Source organism: Mastigoproctus giganteus, chromosome 13 (genome assembly GCF_048544385.1).
Source record: "Mastigoproctus giganteus isolate SK-2022 chromosome 13, ASM4854438v1, whole genome shotgun sequence".
In the NCBI taxonomy this organism is placed as follows: Eukaryota; Metazoa; Arthropoda; class Arachnida; order Uropygi; family Thelyphonidae; genus Mastigoproctus; species Mastigoproctus giganteus.
This window is the reverse complement of record NC_143587.1, coordinates 125,154,006-125,173,243: the sequence shown is the minus strand read 5'-3', so window position 1 is coordinate 125,173,243 and position 19,238 is coordinate 125,154,006. Positions and strand designations below refer to the sequence as shown.

The following is a 19,238-nucleotide window of genomic DNA, read 5'->3' as shown; positions in this document are numbered from 1 at the left end:
TACGGCATTGGAAGGTATACACGTTCATTACTATCCTGTTTTGCAGAGATGTAAGCATGGCTCCATATGTTCAGTTGGCACCAAGAATAAAAAAAGTGTAGCTGTTGCTCTGTCCCAGGAAGGGCTTTCTATGCATGCCATCGCTGATAAAATAGGCTGCCACCAGTCAACAGTATCCTAGGTGCTGAACTTAAAGCGTGATACCGGTGATGTGAAGACCTGGATTAGGCCGTAAGAGAGTGACTACACTTTCCCAAGATTGATATTTGAAAAGGCTATGCCTTCGTAATCAACATGCTACTTTCCTGATTGATCTAAAACTGGACTTTGAGATGGCTTCTGGTGTTGAAACAAGTGCACGAACTATCCAAAGACAGCTTTCAGAATTTGATCTGCATGCCTATCGAACCGAGAAGCCTTTGTTGACCCAACAAATGAGGAAGAAGCGACTTGCTTGGACTAAAATGGATGTTTCATGGACAAAAGAGAATTGGGACACCATCTTCTTTTCTGATGAATTGAAATTCAACCTGAATGGCTCTTATGGGAAGCAATATGTCAGACAACAAAAATTGGAGGCATAACATCCTAACTGCATAATACTGACTGTAAGGTTCCACGATGGTCAGATGGTCTGGGGATGCATAACAAGCAAAGGGGTGGCACAAATTAAGTTTATTAACAGAACAGTGAATGCACTGCTATCTTGGAGGAGTACCTGAAACCCATTATTAGGGATCATCACACAGACATCCAAAATTGCATTTTTCAACAGGAATCAGCACCTTGCCACACAGCAAAATTGGTAAGTTTTATGCTACTTAGATTTAATGATGAGTTTATCTTCTTGTCTCACAAGGCTTAAAACATACTTACACCAATATTTTCCCTCGTTTTAATCCCTTAAGGTGCAGTCACACCTCAAAAATGTTGGCATTACAGTGTTGGACTTGCCAGGCAACAGTCTAGATTTGAACCCTATTGAAAACTGCTGGTACATAATGTCATCTAAAATTGCTCAGAAGCCAACAAGTAAGATTCAGCTGCAGTAGAGCATTGTAAGGGTGTGGTACCATGAAATTGGGCAACTGTATATCCAGAAGTTGATTAACTCCATGCCATATTGTTGCAAGGCTGTAATTGCAGCTCGAGGAGGAACAACAAAATATTGAGGACTTAATTTGCTGATTTACAGTACATAATACTCTTACGTTAGCTTGTCATTTCAGCTTGCACACATAAATGCAATAAAATGTACGTTTTGCAAATCATGCAAATGTCAATCATGGTTATCATGATTGATATTTGCATGATTTCTTATATTTCCATTAATTACACATTTTACCTTTTGGGAAGACATTTATAGCAATTACGTATATCAGGTGGAGTCTTTTTATTAAATTTCATTCACAGAGATATATATCCCATCTTACAAATGCATTTCGAACATCTCTACAACCCACAATGCAGCGAACACATTATTTGCAAAATTCACAAGTGATGCAGTTTTTTTTGTCCACCACTGTATATAATCATACAATATATAATTTATGACATTTCCCTTGGTCATAAATCTCAATTAACCAAGAGTTAACTAATGAATGTGCCCATTATAAACACAAAAAATGTACATCAATAAACAATTATTTACTTCTGTATCATATTTTTAATAATTCATCAAGGCAATTATATTTTTAATTTCATAAATGCAATTATAGCTTCAATGTTTTATCATTACAATTTATCCCATAAAAATTAACAAATCAAAATATTTTAAAAAAAAAAAAAAAAAACAAACCTCACGTGTCAGGAAACCAAACTGGAATAAATATTACTCTTTATATGAAATACAGAAGATAGTATTAACTGTGCTTTTAATATTCTGTTGTAACTACAGAACAAAGCTGCAGAAATGAATATTTATGTCTATGCCTTAACTGGAATTGAAAATAAACTAATGTTAATGCAAAATTTTGATATTTAATACTTTTGAAAGGAGTGCAACAAAATGTTTAGTGCCAAATAAATTTTGCATTAAGTTGTTACACAATACCTCACTCTTAATAAAATAAATTCAAAAATTTAGACAAATCTTTTAAGGCACGAGGTCAACTGAATAAGACAAACTGCAAGGGCATTATCAATCTTCACAAGTTATGAATGTCAAAGATGTTATGAATGAGTGTTGAAATTATCACCACATCACCACAAAAATTAATAATTTGCAACTTAATATAACTGATCACATAAAGTATAAAAATCTTATACTGCTATGTTTTTCAATGTATTATTCATATTTATATATACACTTTGTACAAATATGCCCTGTATTAAAATCAGTATAATACTTACACTAGAAGTATGAGCACCCAACTCCTAATTAGGATCCAGACTTAGAGAGCCAAACATTTTAATTTCTTTAAATTCATATTAGTGGCTCTCTTCAACGTACTAGAACCCTTGCCATTTAATGAACATGAGAGAAAAAAAAGGTCTATTTCACCAGTGCTACTATGCTGAATTTTATAAACGCAAGATAAGGAATTCTGGAGTCTTTTTTTTTTTTTTTTTTTTTCCTCCCTCCTTTCTTTTCTTTCTTTTTTTTTAAATCACTGGTTCTTTAAATGCAGTTAACATTTTGTATTAAGTCCCTCTGCTAACAGTGAAAAGGTTTGTGCTGTAGTTTCATTCTGCTATACATATACTCACTTAAAACTGGTGGCAAGGATGCAACATATTTCAAGAGTCAACATCTTGTACCATGCGAGCTATAAACTTGTCAAGTTTCTGCCTTCACTTGACATGCAAACAGTTGAATTTTTTTTGATAATGATTGTTCATGAGAGCATAATATCATACATGATCATTTTAAGATACTGTTTTTTAATCTTCAAAATTTTTGAGTCACAAAGATGATGATGTTTTCATTTGGAATACTGCCCTGTAGTATACAATGAGCTAGGTATTCATCAAATGGAAAGATTCTTTGAAAGACGTGGGCTTCATTTTCTGAAAAGAAAAGGTGTAGCACATTTTTAGAAGACACAAACATACATAACATACACAAGTACATAACAAATCAAGAACACTGAATAATGGATCACTACACTCTTTACCGAGAAATGGGAAGATTCTCAAATGATTAAAGAAATGTTTTCTGTATGCCAATTCTCAACCTAAGTTACAGACTGGCATTACAAAAATGAATACTGAACTTCTACAGGTGAAATCTTTATAATAAAACAAGTTATAAAATTTAAATTTTTTATTATATTTGTGCACTTTAACTAGATATTTATATGTTTTAACTTTTACTGTCATTTGTGGTTTACAAGAAACAAATTCAAGGGTCTGGTAAAACTGCTTTGAATTAGTTCATAATTTATTTGCATTTAATGCTTAACTGAGCACAGCATTTGTTATATTCACTTTGTTATAATCCATTCTATAACAAAGTGAATTTAAAATTCTACTTTAAATCAGATAATTTTAAAATGTATCGACAAAAAACTGAAATGAGGGCAATTCCACTAAGTGAGGAAAGGTGCCCAAAGCATTCAGTGTTAAATTTGACATAGCCAAGTTTTGAGGTTTAATGGATAGCCTATTTTATATTTGTAAATCCCTCGCACTACAATGCCATGATGGAATTAATTGTACATATCTTATAGAGCAATACTATCATACTCATTCTTCTCCATTTATTCATTCAACTTCCATTTTCTGGAACAACAATGTATTTCCTGAAAATTAAAATCTACAGAAATTCAAGTCTAATATCAACAAGTATCTCTACTTTCATCTCCTTGAACCTTCAGCCCATGCACAGTACTAAGTACTATAGGTTCTATTACCTCTAATGTTTGGGGATTTCATAAAATTAAAAAAAAAAACAAAAAAAAAAAAAAAAACACACACACCTCAAATGCCTTACTTCTTTTTCCAATTAATGAATTTTCCAATTCTTCTTTTTAATTAATGACTTATTTTGCAATGAGCTAATGCTCTACCCTATATAAACAAAATCAATGCTAAAATATTTTTTATCATTGATTTTGGACTACATTAATGGAATGATTTTTAGTAATGAATGGGCCTGGAGTACTGGGGTCCATAGTTTAATATACACGTAAGTTGGTTATAAACCAGTTATACAAATAGATTAACAAAAATCAGTAGCTTTCGGGAAAGCTACTGATTTGTATAACTGGTTTATAACCAACTTACGTGTATATGGAATGATTTTTGTTACTTAGCAGTCTCAGGTGGTTTTCTCCTGGCATGATTCCTTCAAAGAAAAATGGTCCAAGAGCACCCCCTGCTGAAATTTGATCCCAGATTGTTATGCCAGGAGCTTTAAATCCTGATTAAAAAATAACTGGGAATTGTCATGAGAGTGACAACTTGCGAATGATATCTGGGTCATCCTCATTCAAACTTTACAGTAGCATGGGATGGTAAGCCTAGTATTTAAAGTACCAAATTTTGCTTTGAGTTTCCCCCCCAAAAACTTCTTTGGATACCTTCTCTTACAAGTTCTAAATTAGCAAATGCTGTTGTGATACAATGTTTATAGTCTTCAACACGGATGGTTTATATCCAAAAAAATCCATTTAACCGGTGTACAATTTGTGCAGAATTTTGAAAAAGGCACTTACAGTAGTAGGATGTACAATAGATATTGTATATATAGCATTCACCTTTTCCAGTTTCCAATATAAAATTGCTAGTTCTTTGAACACACTACTTTTTTTCACAATTTGTTTTGGGAGCATAATCAATACTCGTGGTAAAAAGGGTGTTTCAAAAATATTGTTACAAATGTTTAGGGGAGGTAGGTAACATCTAAAGGAATGTGAATCGCATAGGAACCCATAACCGGAAACGTCACGGGAAAGTAGTAGCAGAGGCACAAGAAGCAGAAATGACACAAGACAGTAATTAGTGGCAAACATTTATTTGACATAATATTAACAATGGAGTACGAGATGGATGCATGCGTGACACCGACACAGCATGGATTGGCGGACATGGTCGAACACACCTGGAGTTTCTTTGACAGTAGTAGCAGCGCGGACAAGTCTAGCCACGAGATGCATTTCCGTCTCCACAGGCGATTCATACACGATAGATTTGAGGGCCCCCCACAGAAAGAAATCAAGGTTCGATAAATCAGGTGAGCATGGGGGCCAGGCAACGGGTCCACCATGGCCAATCCATCGACGCCCAAAACGCCTGTTCAAATGGTCACGAACACGCCTTCCATAATGGCCAGGCACCCCGTCATGCTGAAACCAAATGTTGCGTCTCACATTTGCTGGAACATCGTCAAGTAACCCTAGTAGAACTTGTTCAAGAAAGATCCGATATTCAGCGGAGTTCATGCGGGATGGTAACAGGTATGGGCCGACTAAGCAGTCACCGACCATACCCGCCCACACATTTATTGTGAAGCGATGTTGTGCCGCATGGGAGTGCACACCGTGCGGGTTGTCATGAGCCCACACAAGAGCATTGTGCTGATTGAATAAGCCTTCCCGAGTGAAATAAGCCTCATCCGTGAACAAAACATAGGCTGGAAAATTCAAGTCTTGAACACTTTCTTGGAGAAACCACTGCGCAAAAGCCACACGTGCAGAATGATCTTGGGGAAGCAGTAACTGAACCCTTTGGAGATGAAAGGGGTGTAAGGAATCGTCGTGCCAGACACGCTGTACACTGCAACGAGACACTCCTAAGGCAGAGGCAATGGCAAGTGTGCTGGTAGTAGGATTATTCTGGAGGGCATTCAACACACTTTCTTCCATGGCAAGAGTTCGCGTCGAACGTGGTCTGCCCACACTACTCCTCTTACCTCTAAATGACCCATAATCGCACAAATTTTGATGCACACACACAAACAAACGGTGGTCTGGTACATGTCTGTCTGGGAAGCATTCTCCATAAATTCGTTGAGCAGCTCATCCATTGCCCTCTGCTAATCCATACACTAGGTGCATGTTTGCCAGCTCATAGTTCGTATATAGATGCATGCTCTTCGTGCAGCGACTACTGCTTGAATGAGTAAACCATAAATTTTCCCTCTCACGAACTGATGAACAGCGCCGTCTACCGACTTACAGTGACATTTCTGGTTATGGGTTCCTATGCAATTCACATTCCTTCAGATGTTACCTACCTCCCCTAAACGTTTGTACCAATAATTTTGAGACACCCTGTATACAAAAATGTGGTATGAAGAGGCACTTCATATTGAAGTTGGAAGGCCCCGTGTTGTGGAGAAGTTCAAAACAATTTTTTGCATCATGCAGTAATCAGAAAGGTTCAATTTTTGAACATTACGTGTATTGCATTAAAAAAAAAAAAAGGTGTTACATGAAACTATTTTGCAGACTGTCTTTTGTGTCGCTTTTCCACAGTGATCATAAAATGCTGCATTACTGTTACACTGATCTCATACTTGATTCTGCAATTTTCATGCTTGCTCAGCAATTATGGAGTTAGACAAATTTTTAATAGAGGAATTAGAGAAGACACTTTTTTTAAAGGTAGGTCGAGTTTCAATTGTGAGGATAAGGTGGCTGAAGAGTGTGAAGGTCCCAATAACAGGTCCATAGGATCTTGTGCACTCTTAATTTGGCAAGCAAGATTAACAAACTTAAAAATTTTTTAAATATATTTAAACATTTAAAACTGATAAAGATGACACCATTCATTTGGTGTCAGTAGATGTCAAAATACAGTATAACAATATAAAGTACAAGAAATAATTTAAAATTATTTCTTGCCTTTAAAGGTCCACCTCTGAAGAAACTGCTCATATTATTGTCTTTCATGTAACTGCTAAAGCAGTGTTTCCCAACCTGCGCGCTGCAAAAATTCTACTGCTGTCTACACCCACTTTCTGCATTTAGGGATAACTATAGTTATTTTTGTATTGTCTCAGAAAATAAGGATCTGTAGCAAACTGCTGGCTGTTTAGGACTTAGGAATCAAGCCAAAACTACCATGTGCAGCCATGCATTTGGTTGCTCTGCATTTAGTGCTAAAAGCATAGCGTTCAAACCAGTGCACCACAATGAATCTAATACCAGAAGATTCCTTGTAGTGCCAGCGATCCATTGGTGGAGCTACTATCCAACTCTCTCTGACAGGTAAATCTTTGTCATTTTTTTTTTGTCTTTCATAATACAAATCTACAGTGAAAAATGTCCCGAGTATGGCTTACGGTTAATGTAGAAACCACCCGAGGTCAAGGTCGCCACACAATTTACCTGATTAAATCCCTTAATCAGTCAATGTGGTCAATTCCCAAGTGGACTCTACTCCAGTGCCTGAAGGCCGGCGCATTATGGCCTTAGCTGCCAATGTGCCATTAAAAACCAAATCAAATCAAAATCAAACCTGAAGGCCTGCAATCTGCAAGGAAACCTGCTAATTGTCACTGTGGCAAATTGTCTTGTAAACTCGCATTCTGTGCTTAAACTCTAAAATCACGGAAACAAAGGTATTTTAAAACCACTACAGTATAACTTGGCTGAGTTTAAATTTGATGAGAAGAAAAGCATGTCCCCCGGTATGTGCATGTGCAGCCAATGTCAAAAGCTTGCATCACTTACTATACAATGTGTCAGCTGCTCACTTAGCTTCGGGGCGTGCTGTGTGAATAATCTTTCGAAATTGACAATTGCGAAGCGAAAATCCTACCTATGCCAAGAATGCAAAACACTGTAAATCAGAAAGTACCATTAAATAAAAGGTCGAAATTGAAGAGAAAGGTAACCAAACCTAATAATTCCACAAATACAGACAAGTCCCTGTCAAGAGCCAATGAAAGAAAACAGTAGTGTCAGGCCTGCTACCTTATGAAACTCAGAGGATCATGCAGCTGTCAATGAGAATGAAATTCCGTGTGAAGTGCTTATTTATTTATTTATCGTATAGCAATTCTTACATCTCACAACAACCACTCCATCAATCAAGAAGAAATTATAATATCTCACATCTCAAACCACACGAGTCTACTCAATTCTGTTTAAGTTCACTATCAGTCATATTTATAGTATTAAAAGAATTATTAAAAAATTAACAACTGTATAACATTTGTACAAAATTTATATATAATATATATGGACTACTATAGTTGTATGTCCAAGTTATTAATATAATCAATTGACATGGGCGTTAATTCCAGGAAGTCTCTCGGATCCCCTTGTTAAGCCCTAAGGTTGGCAGTCCTGTATGATGTGTTCGAGGGTCTGCCTTCTGTCACTGCAATCACATCCCGGGGCGTCAATCCATTTCCACTTATACAATGCATCAGCACATTTTCCCTGTTTAGTCCCAATTCGATTCGCTTTTGACCATATTCTTCTAGGGAGATCAAATCCATCAGGTTTCTTGGTTATGCATGTTAAGGCTGCTGTATCTAGTGATCGGTAAGAGTTCCGTTCCCGTTTCCATTCAGTAATCAGATCAAAATTTGCACTTATCAATTTGAATGCTGTTCTGACTGAAGGTTTCCTAGAGGGTAGTCTTTCCATTATGGTATCAGCAAAATCATTGTGGATTGGTAAACTTGGGATTTCCATTATTCCTTTATATTCTTGGAGAAGAGCTGCAGATCTACATAGATGTGGAGGAGGTATGTGGCTTAGAATTGTTAGCCAAAAAGTCGGGGTCGATCTTATTGTCCCAGTAATCAACCACATAGTATAGTTTAATTTGACATGTGAACTGTTTATCCAAAGGGTACTGCAGTATTCTGCAGCAGAGAAAAGTAAGCCTATTGGGCTACAGCGGAGTGTCTCTGCCCCGGATCCCCATGTCGAACCACATAATTTCTGAAGAATGTTATTCCGAGTTCTTATCTTTGCTGCAGTTTTTTTCCAAATGCTGTTTATATGACGGGTTCTATCCAGAGTAACACCCAAATATTTAGGGTATTTACTATTTTTTTAGGAGTACTCCGTCAAAGAACACGCTGATATTTGTTGTTGCCATTTGATTACATATGTGAAAACAAGTCACCTCAGTCTTGTTTTTATTAGTTATTAGGTTCTCCATTTTTGAAAGTACTCACTTAATATTTAAGTTGCCTGTGAGTATTTGTTCTGTTTGATTTATCTTGTTATGTCTCGTAGCCAGGGTCCAGTCATCAGCATATCCAAATTTTCTCGCCTTTGTTATAGGCATATCTGCAATATATAAGCTAAACAGTAGAGGGGTCAGTACTGAGCCAAACCATTATTCAGCTTCTTCCATTTGCTGATTAAATTTCCTCTAACTGCTCTAAACAGCCTATCAGTCAGCATACTGTTGATTAACTGAGCAACAGCTCTACACGGTATGACTTGTAAGAGTTTGTAAATTATTCCTTCTCACCACACAGTATCATAAGCTGCAGAGAGGTCTATAAAACGCGACCAACCAGCTTCTACCTGGTTTGAATCCAGCTTGCTCAACAGGTATATGGTCTAAAATCTTTTGGCCAATCCTATTTAATAACAGACATTCTAATAGTTTATAGCTTACACTTAATAGGGCAATTGGTCGGTAGTTCTCTGGCCTGTCATCCACCTTCCCTGGCTTTAATAAGGCAATGACCTTCGTAAGTTGTGAAGTGCTAACCAGCAACAATAAGGCCATGTATTGCACCGCATGATCAGAAAACAGATGATTCAATATGGGAGAAAACACTCGGAGAGCTTGAGATTACGAAAATAGCCTGCCAACGTAGTTCACCTGTCACTCAGACAGCTGGTTCCCTAGCGGCGAATTATATAGTTATGTTGTGTTTGTGAAGCTCCTCAAAAGTTCGTTCAAATTTTGGATTACTTTTGGAATTAGCGATTTTAAAGTAGTGTCGTCGACTCCATATTAGTTGGTGAGTTGGTGCATGTATTTTTGTGGCTAAATTTTAAGTGAGTGAGAAGATATTAACGTTTTTCTAATTTGCATTGTACAGACATGCTACCTCGTTGTTGCTTGTATGTAATGGCCGCTCCCACTGTAGTTCTGCCTATGTCTTTGTATGTCTTGTAATAATTTCTATAGTGTCAGTTAATACTGTTCCTGCTGCTTGTTAGTTTGATTAACTGTACTTTTGGAACACTGGGGAAATTGTTATTATTTCTATATCAGTTATACTCACTACCAAGAAGACTATGGGGTTCTTAGTATTGTTGCCACATTTAGCGATAAATTAATTAGCAAATAGTCGGCCATTGCTTCTTCCGGAAGCAAGTCACGTGAACAGTGCTTTCTTCTGTGATTGGTTGCTGGAATTCCTGCATTTGAAAACTGCCATGAACCTATATTTTAATTATGCTGCTGCTTATTTTCTTAAATTTATAATCCCCTTATTTCATAATGTGTTATACAGTATAATGAGTGGAATTAATTCAATTGTCTCCACAATCAGTATAGTTAATTAGTGCTTGGAAACTTGATCAAAACCTTCAGATTGTAACAGCGCGCTATTCGCAGTGCCCCCTAGCAAGTTCGCAGCAAGTGCAAATTAAAAATTATCTCCTCAGACAGCCCAACCTCCAGCCCAACAAGCTGCTGGTTTTTGTCAATGCTACATCGCTACACTTGTGCTTTGCTTTTCATCCTGCACTCCCTTCACCTGACATGAGCGGGAGGGAAAGTTCCAGTTCTGCTAGTGAGGAGGAGCCTGAAACAGTTCCAGAGAATCCCCCTCCAACTAGTACCCTGCCAAAGATCCAGCTCAAAAGTGGCTATCTCGCGAGGAAAAAAGAAAAGAAAAAGAAGGCCAACAAGAAAACTAAGGAGACCATGGAGACATGGGCTGCTCTCCTCTGCTCGGAATTTGTGACCCAAGATGAGGGGCAACCACTGGCATTGGCCCCTGACCAAAGCCCTGTTGCTGAACCCACTGATGCTGCTCCACCTTCTGGGGAAATAGCCTCCACCCATACAGAGATTAAAAGTGTCTCCCAAACTATCACACCGACAGCCCTTGCCAACGCTATCGCAGTTGGGTTAAAACCCTCTCCTAGACTGGGGATACCTCCTCCATCTAGTGTCCCAGAAGGTGAACCCACTCCAGAGCCAGCTACCCTTCAACAAACAATCTCTCGACTTCGTAGGCAGTTGATCGCATTCCTAAACCACGACTCCAGTCGCTTCACCAGAAGTGCAGGTAACCGTGTGCAGGAGTTGTGGTCCACCCTTGAGTCAATTACAACTGAGCTCCTCATTGACAATGAGAGGCTCAAAGCTGTGAATGAAGAACTTCGATCCAAAACTGATGTCCTGGAAAAGGTCATTGATGCTATTGGCAGGCCCCAAAATTGTACTAATGCTGACCCTGACTATATTGAGACTCCGTGCCCCCCTGAGCCTGCTGCGGATGTCACTTCCTATGCTGATGCAGTGAAGTCGGGACAGAAGCCCCTTGCCCGTGGCATGATACAAACTCTCCATGTGCACCGCCCAGAGAAGAAGCCACAGCATCTACTACTGTTGAGAGCAAGTGATACCTCAGAGCTCAAGACTAGCAATGACGTCAAAGATCTGGTGCAAAGCACTATAAGGGCTGATTATAAGAATCTAAAAGTGAAATCCCTGAGACCCATTAGGAACAAAGGAGTCCTACTGGAGACCGCAACAAAAGAAGACCTAACAAGTATTGCCACATGTGGTACTCTCACAAATGCAGGAGTGGTCATAGCTCCTCCTAAAAAGTCAAATCCGTCAATCATAGTGTACGATGTTCCAAAGCACAGTTCCAACGACGAATTACTTGAAGATCTGTTCCACAGAAACCTACAGGACCGGGGATTCGCCTGGGAGGAAGTTAAGGATGAGACCACTTTTAGGTTTGCAACAAAATCAAAATCCAACTCTACAGAACACAAAGTAATCAGCTTCTCTCCACGGATTTATAGAACTGTCCTCTCTACAGATAGATTATTCCTTGGTTGCAGTGCACACCGATTTCGCCCGTTTACAATTGTCACTAGGTGTTTCCTATGTCTGGGATATGGGCATACCTCCCAACGCTGCTCCCACAAATCTCCATCCTGCGGGCATTGTGCCAGGAGTGGGCATGTCCAAGCAGAATGTCCCTACATTGACGAAGAGCCCTCTTGTGTGAATTGTAAAAGGAACAGGCGAGCACATAACCATTCCCTCCGGGATATTTTATGCCCAGAATACCAAAGGGCTCTGGAACTCGTAAGACTAAGGACCGCTGATGCCTAAATCAACAAGAAATCCCAGTTGTGTCCCCGCTCCAGTCCTGCCCACTCTTTCTGGGAGCCTAAGAGGAGCCCCTGTATCTCAAACTAAATACTTGCGAATGATGCAAATAAATGGGCAAAGGTCCCGCACAGTTGCGGATGAAATACGCCAGGCCACTGAGGAGCATTCAATTGATGTTGTTCTGATTCAAGAGCCGTATGCTGCAAGAATACAACCCCATCCAACCTCTAAAATTACTGGCTTTTCCATACACACGCGAGTCATTCAACCTGTCCCAGTGGACCCAAAAACATGTATAGCAGTCATAAATAGGGATCTCGATGTCCTGGTTGTCCAGGGCCTCTGCAATCAGTTCTCCACCTGTATCCAGATTACATGTACAGATCAATCATTCTACCTGATGTCACTCTACAGCCCTCCCTCAAGTAACATCAATGAAGCACTAAACTTTTTGGAATTTGCCCTGAATTTTATTGGCTCCAAACAACTCCTGGTTGCATCTGACTTGAACGCAAAATCCCCCTTCTGGCACAGTGCAGTTGCCAATGGCCGTGGCCAGCTTCTTGAGGACTTCATCCTCAGCCAAAATCTTATTATCCATAACCAGCCTAGCCAGTTCACTACTTACTCTAGCTCCACCGGTGAATCTAATATTGATTTAACCCTGTCTACAAAAGACCTACGTCAGTCAGTTAGTTGCTGGAAGGTAACTCCGGATCTGACTGTTAGCGACCATAGAGCCATACTGTTCCATCTTGACTTGGTTCCACCGAGAAACAACAACAGAACAAGGCCAACTGACTTCATTAGATTCTCTTCGAGAAACGTCAATTGGGAAGCATATGACAGCTCCATAGAACTGGACTTTCCAAATCCAGACCCATCACAGATGGACTCGCTAAATGCACAGGACTTGACCACCTTTATCCAGCACTCCATACTCAGAGCCTCATACAGGTCCTCAAGGAAGAAGGTGTTCCGCCCAGCAATCTGCCCATGGTGGACCCGGGAACTTACCATCCTTCGTAAGGCAGTCCACTCTGCGCGCAGGAACTACCAGCGACACCGTGATTGGCCAGCTCCTGATGTCGAACGCCTTCATAGGGATTATATCGCCAAAAAGAATGAGTATACCAAGGCAATTGCAGCCAGAAAGAGAGAAACTTGGGCAAATTTCGTAAAAGAAACCAACCGTACAAATCCATGGGGCCTGGCATATAAGATTTTGAGAGAGAAAACCTTCTCCCCAGAAATATTCAACACTGTTTCAGTAGACGCTCAGGAAACTAAGTGTTGGCAAGATTCTGCCAACCTTATTCTAGACAAACTGTTTCCACCTGATGACATCTCTGAGGATCATCCAGAACACTCAGCAATTAGAGCTGCCAACAGCAATTACATAGCAAAAGAGCAAGCCAACCCATTCACACTAGAAGAACTGGGAGCAGTCCTTAAAAACATTAATGCCAAAAAGTGTCCAGGCCTTGACCTAATAGAATACATCTTCATCAACCGCTTTCACACACTGCGGCCGCACCATCTACTCCTTCTCTTCAATAAATGCTTGGAAGAAGGATGCTTCCCAAAAGAATGGAAATTTGCCCTCATTCGCCTCATCAAGAAGCCTCACAAACCACCAACAGACCCCCGCAGCTTCCGGCCTATTGCCCTGCTGGCTAACCTTGGTAAGGTCCTTGAGCGACTCATGGCTCTCAGGGTTGTCTCCATGCTACAAATGCACGATTTGGTCTCACCATGCCAGTATGGCTTCACCCGTGGAAGGTCGTGTGAAGAAGCTCTGTTCGATTTGGTTTTACACATTGAAAGTTCTGAAGAAAAATTCGAATTGGCCATCTTCATAGACTTCGAGGGAGCCTTCGATACCGTCTGGTGGGATAGTGCCTTGGCACGCCTTCGAACTGCCGCTTGCCCCCAGCAATTATACAGCCTCTTCCAGAACTATTTTTCCGACCGAGCAGTTATTCTCAAGTCAAAATTCCAGCAAGTCACAAGATCAGTAAATCGAGGTTGTCCCCAAGGGTCAGTCCTGGGACCCCTCATTTGGAACATAGTCCTCCAAGACTGGCTCTCCCGCACCTTCAGGAATACAAAAATTGTGGCCTTTGCCGATGATCTCACAGTTGTGGTGTCAGGGCATTCACGGAAGGCCATTGAAGAAAATGCAAACCAGGTCCTCGACGATCTCTCAACTTGGGCCGCACTTAATAAGTTGCATATCAACCCAACAAAAACTAAAATGATGCTATTCAAGAATAGACTGGATCTCAGGCGCCCACCGCAGGTAAAGATATGTAATGCTCAACTGCCAATCGTCACCGAAACCAAAGTACTTGGAGTGATTATTGACCACAAACTCAGCTTTCTTCCACATCTTGTTAATTTAAGAAACAAAGTTAAGAGATTCTCAGGAACCATCATACGCATCTCTAAGAATGATTGGGGACTCTCCAAAAGGTCCCTGCGGTTGTATTACAACGCAGTATTTTTACCAATTGTGACCTATGCAGCTGGAGCCTGGTTCCATCGGGTAACTCTTGTAAAGATGCGAGACAAGCTTGGAACCATCCAGAGGTCAATGTTAATGGCAATCTGCCGAGTGTGTAGAACGGTCTCCACTCCTGCCATTCAGGTCATTGCGGGAGCACTTCCGCTCGATCTACATGTCACCTTCCGAGGGCTGTGCTTCCGCATTACGAAAAATATCCCAACAAGGATCCTTGACATTGAGGTTAATCTGGATGCTGACCCCAAGGCTGAGATGACACGTTGCTACAACGAGCTCTTCAACATTTGGCAAACTCGATGGCATAATTCAACAAAGGGCATTGTCACAAAAAGATTCCTACCTGATGTAACCTACACTGCTACTAAATCTGTACAGTCTTGGTTCACCCCTTCACTAGAAACATCATACCTAATTACCGGACACGGATCCATGAATGAAAAATTACACCATCTGGGTCTCCACCCAACAGATCTCTGCCATTGTGGAGCCAAAGAGAACTGGTGGCATGTACTATTCGAGTGCATTGCGTATGCTGATCTGAGACACAACCTTGTCAGCTGTACACAGATCTCTGGCGAGTATCTAGAGCTCTTCCTACAGAACCCTAACAACCTCCCTGCACTGCAAACCTACTCAGCTGAAGTCTTTAGGCGCAGAAGAAGGATTAACAGACCACCAGTGGCAAACATCGATGACCCAGCAGTGGACTGAAACCGACCATGTATTCCCCCCTCCCCCCAGCCTGCTGCATGGGCTGTGGAGCTTGTTTCTGCGGCCTGTGTTCAGGAAGGAAAACATCTCTCTCTCTCTCTTTCTCTTCCCCCCCCCCCTTTTTTTTTTTTTTTTTTTTTTTAATAAATATATATGTATATATGTTTTTTTTTTTTCTCGCATTCTACAATCAATCCATGGCTGTTTTTTTTTTTTTTTTTAATTTATTTTATTTTTTAATTATTATTATTATTATTTTATTTATTTAATTTATTTTATTTCTTTTATTCTTACTATTTTTTATTTATTTATTATTTATTTTTTTTTTCTCTCTTCGCGTTCTAAATCAGTCACATGGTTGTTTTTTTTTTTTTTTTTTTTGCGTTCTTCAGGGTTGCTGTCACTTTTTTTTTTTTTTTGCGTTTTACAGTGATATTATTATTTTATTATTATTATTATTTTTTTTTTTTTTTTTTCTTTTGCACCACGGGAAAATCTAAATAAATATATATGTTTTTTTTTTTTTTTTTTCTCTCCTCTGGAGTGGGCCCCTAGAGGAATCTGGCCCACCTTTTGGCAACATCAGGTGGATCAGAGTCTCATATTGAGACAGTACGTGATTAGCTGAGACTGGCCCACCTTCCCGTGGTGTGGATGAGTACCCAGAATCATCTGTCCAGGTGACTGATGCTTCTGGGTAGCCAAGTGGCCAGAACAGAACAACAGAACACACACATAATACACACAAACCGACGTCACACACATATCTGGCCCATTTGTAGTGATACTGTTCTTCACAGAGATACGAGGCGGAGTTGAACTAACGTTCTAGGAGCCGCCCATTACAAAAACACATGTCCACATGTCCACATGTCACTCAGACACCTGAACAGTCTAAGAGTGGTAGGCATTCTGTATGGTCTGAGAAGAACAGCCCTACATAATTTCATACTAATGAAGCATCAGAAAGAAACCCCTCCACCCAACCGGGCACCCAGCAAACAGGCTTTTGTGCAGAATGACTGATTCAGATCAAGAGTCATGTGAAAGAATGACTATCGGCGAGCCTCAGTTTCTCTCTACAGAACAAGGAACAGAAATGAAGCCAACTAGTCAGCCATGCTACCTCGAACTTCCTGATGTTAGGGAAGAGCATCAAACTGTACCAACTGTCCTCCCGCTCGCATCAATCAAATCAACCATTCATCCCACACAGGAAATTACCTACCAGGATCCTCCTCACAACTTTAGTAGGTCTCCTCAAGGGCACACCATATATCACCATATCTTGAAAATATGGTGAAACTGATGTAAAAGAATCTGGCAAAACTTCTGAGTGATAATTATCGACTCAAAATTCAGAACACGGAAATTAGAGATAAGCTACTTCTACTCAGAAAACAAATTAAGGATCTGACATTCCTGGTCACGGACCTAGTTAACTTAACAGAGCTCTCTAAACTGGGCGATGCCTCGGTCATTACCAACATCCTATCGTCACAGGAACTTGTTAAGTTATACAAATACAAAGCTGATGCAGAGAGAGAATCGCACAGGTGGAATCTCATGCCAGACAACTTGACAACAGAGCAAGTCCAACGAACCCCACCAACTAACTTACAGAGAACAAGCAAAACCGCAGTGACCAAATGTTACCCAAACGGGCACCTCTCCCCCTCCTGCAATATGCATTCACAATTCATAGGGAGACCAATTTCTCAACACCCCTTGACAGAACTTGGACAAGCCTTTGGCTGTTACTGCAGAGAACAGCCCTCTCCTCCCCTGACAAGCAAGCAGTACATGAACTCCAGGTGATGCCAAGGGACCAACCAGATCTTATGCACAATTTGTTCAGACAGCAGTTGCTAGCACAAATATTGACAGGTCTATCAGATGCATCATGTCAAATCCAGACGGAATGAATGTCCTTAATTCAACCACTAAGCGTACTCAATCGATGGAAACTCTCCAGCTCATGATAGGTGGAATAGGACCAGGGTATGTCTGCCAGGGGCAAAAGTTGATGACGTTGTAGAGCGGATATCATCTTTTAAGGGCACAAAAGGTGATATAGTTGTACACGTTGGCACTAATGACATTAAGAGTAGGAGACCGGCGGAATTACTTGACAAGTACAGGTCACTGATGAAAAAAAGCCGTGAATTAGGGTTGAAATTGAAAGTGTCTGCAATTCTGCCCAGACACGATAGGAGGGAGTATATGATGAGAGCCCTGTCAATCAATTCGGCCCTGGAAAGATTGTGCAGGGCTCAAGGGGTAGAATTTTTTTCAGCCTGGTCTGTACTTGTTAACAGGAGAGACTGCTTCTACAGGGATGGGATACACTTAAATAGAAAGGGTGCAAGAATGTTTGCTGATGCTATCGAGGCAATGTTAGGTGGGTCGGAAAACTGCTAGATTGGGGGGATACAAGGACTAATAGATTAACAGTAGCCACTGGCAGAGGTGAAAGTGATTCTTGCACTGCTTCTATTGGAATGAGCCGCAGCCTGGAAAATAAGATGCAGGATATTTCAGAGACTGCTGGGAATCATTGGGGTACAAGTAAACACATGGGTTGTGTTAGGGTAGCTAAGAAAAAGAACAGGTGCATGTATACTTGTGTGTACACCAATGCTAGGAGTTTAGTAAATAAATTTGATGAATTTGAGGTATTGCTCAAAACATCAAAGGCAGATATTGTGGGGATTTCAGAGACGTGGTGTCACACAGATATAAGAAATGCAGAACTGGAATTTGGGGAGTACAATGTCTACAGAAAGGATAGACAGGATAGGAAGGGAGGAGGGGTTATGCTATTAGTTAAAAAACACATAAAATCCAAGGAAGTGAAGCCAGTCGACATCGCTGGACAGTGCAGTGTCGAGTCAGTTTGGTGTGACATAAGCATTGGGAGATCAAAATTGAGAGTAGGAGTGTGCTATAGGCCTAATGACTCTGATGAGTATAATAAGAAACTGTTCGGAGAAATAGAGTGGGCCAGTAAATCAGAGAGTCTTATAATGGGGGATTTTAATTTCCCAGATATTGACTGGAATTTGGGGGCTGGTCACTCACACAGTAGCAAGGCTTTTGTGGATTTATTGGATGATTGTTTTCTACATCAGCATGTTCGGGAGGCAACTAGAGGGAGTAATACTCTTGATTTGATTATCAGTAGTGATTCTTCATGCATTAAGAATCTGCAGATAAATGAACCACTTGGTGGCAGTGATCACAGTGTGCTGAAGTGGGAGTTACTCAAAGAGGTAACTACCATTAGGGGTAAAGGGAAGGGGTATTGCTTTCGTAAAGGCGACTACAATGGACTGAGACAGTATTTAAATTCTATAGAGTGGGATCAACTGATGATATTGCCAACAGCAAATTCAAAATGGGAAGCATTCAAAGAACTTATCGTGGAAGCTACTAGGCTTTACATACCAACTAAGAAATATTGTTCAAGGTTTAGGCCTAAATGGTTGTCAGATGAACTAATGAGGCATATGGCAGAGAAGAAAAATGCATGGGATACATACAAATTAACACGTGACACGGACGCCTATGATAGATACAAGTTGATCTGTAACCAAGTTACAAAGGAGGTTAGGCAGGCGAAGGCAGATTACGAGAGATCCTTGGCAAGGGATGCGAAGAAAAACAGCAAAGAGTTCTTTACTTATGTAAACTCTAGAAGGAAGGGGATGAATCAGATTGGTCCACTTGAGATCGATGGGTCAACTGTTGATGACCCTGCTCGGGTAGC

The 19,238-nt window shown here is 40.3% G+C and overlaps 1 protein-coding gene across 1 annotated transcript in view; it reads right to left on the bottom strand.

Moving 5' to 3' along the window:
- Positions 1-2,866: 2,866 nt before the first annotated feature.
- The window catches only part of ERp44 (Endoplasmic reticulum protein 44), a 229,172-nt gene continuing 212,800 nt past the window's right edge, over positions 2,867-19,238 (bottom strand). The window contains exon 13 of the mRNA XM_090387925.1: positions 2,867-3,009. The gene's annotated coding sequence lies outside the window, so the exon portion shown is untranslated. The remainder of the gene's footprint in view (positions 3,010-19,238) is intronic.